Consider the following 2066-nt stretch of genomic DNA (forward strand, 5'->3'; position numbering starts at 1 on the left):
CAAATAACTGTAGAAAATATACATAACTGAAAATATGGACCTTCAAAAATCGGGCAATACAACTAACTGTAGAAAATATACATAACTGAAAATATGGACCTTCAAAAAATAGGGCAATACAAATAACTGTAGAAAAAATATATAACTGAAAATATGGACATTCAAAAATCAGTCCATACAAATAACTGTAGAAAAATAAACAGAACTGAAAATATGGACCTTCAAAAATCGGCCCATACAACTAACTGTATAGCAAACAGAACTGAAAATGTGGATCTCCAAAAAATCGGGCAATACAACTAACTGTAGAAAAAATATATAACTGAAAATATGGATCTTCAAAAATCGGCCCATACAACTAACTGTATAGCAAACAGAACTGAAAATGTGGATCTCCAAAAAATCGGGCAATACAACTAACTGTAGAAAAAATATATAACTGAAAATATGGACCTTCAAAAATCGGGGATTACAACTAACTGTATAGCAAACAGAACTGAAAATATGGATCTCCAAAAAATCGGGCAATGCAACTAACTATAGAAAATAAACAGAACTGAAAATATGGACCTTCAAAAATCGGGCAATACAATTAACTGTAGAAAATAAACAGAACTAAAAATATGGACCTTCAAAAATCGGGCAATACAAATAACTGTAGAAAATAAACAGAACTAAAAATATGGACCTTCAAAAATCGGGCAATGCAACTAACTGTATATAAAACAGAACTGAAAATATGGATCTCCAAAAAATTGGGCAATGCAACTAACTGTAGTAAAAATAAACAGAAGTGAAAATACGGACCTTCAAAAATCTGGCAATACAATTAACTGTAGAAAATAAACATAACTGAAAATATGGACCTTCAAAAATCGGCCAATACAACTAACTGTATAGCAAACAGAACTGAAAATATGGATCCCCAAAAAATCGGGCAATGCAACTAACTGTAGAAATAAACAGCACTGAAAACAAAAAATAGAATGCGGAAGTTTTTTTTTTGTCTATAACCATAGTTAATTTCTTTCGTCTGTATCCATGGTTATTTTATTTGCCAACAACTACATATGATAATTTTTGTCTGTAACCATAGTTTTTTGTTTGACAGCAACGATATTGCATCTTTGTTTTTAATCATACTGGCTATTTTTTTATTAGCAACTATATTGTTTCTTTTGTCAGTAACCATGGTGTTTTTTTTCCTATAACAATACTGGTCTTTTATCAGTGACCATGCTATATATTTTTTTACCAGTAACAATGCTATATTTTTTGCCAGTACCCATGTTTTTTTTTCCTATAACAATACTGGTTTTTTATCAGTGACCATGCTATATTTTTGCCGGTATCCATGGCTACATTTTTTTTATCAAATGCAGGCTGCTTTTAAAATACAGTTAAGACATCAGATCGGCTGAGCAGAATATTATTAGAAAACACAGCTATTCAGTAACCCGTGAGGGTAACGAATAACCTTATATAATTGAACACTGATGTGACCATACCATCACCCATTCCGTACAACCGTCCTACAGTATGGAGGAGGAATTATTCGTTTTAATTTAACTACGTTGTAAATAACTGAATAAATCAACAAATTATTAAATAACCACGAATTTGATCTTGTATAGGGGGGGGGGGGGAAAGAGGTGATAAGCGCGAGCGCACGTTTATCTGTAAGGTGTCATTTCATACGTCTGTTTATCTGCCTCCATTCCTATCCGTCGCCCCCTAGTGGCACAGCGGTATCTCTGCGAACTTACAACGCTAGAATTCGGGTTTCGATACCCGTGGTGGGCAGAGCGCAGATAGCCCATTGTGTAGCTTTGTGCTTAATTCCAAACAAATCATATCCGTCAGTTTTCCTTTCTGTCTGCTTATGCATGTATCTGTATGCCAGTGTCTATTTTTTAATATTCACGTGGATATTTAAGCTTTAACTCTCTTTCCATATAAAAAAAGAAAGTGTCAATAAAATAGAAAAAAAAACGAACAGAAATAATTTTCATTGAACAAGTAGGCTACTCTTATTCGACCAAATATCAGGATTTGACCATTACACT

This window comes from Limulus polyphemus, unplaced genomic scaffold (genome assembly GCF_000517525.1).
Source record: "Limulus polyphemus unplaced genomic scaffold, Limulus_polyphemus-2.1.2 Scaffold2903, whole genome shotgun sequence".
In the NCBI taxonomy this organism is placed as follows: domain Eukaryota; kingdom Metazoa; phylum Arthropoda; class Merostomata; order Xiphosura; family Limulidae; genus Limulus; species Limulus polyphemus.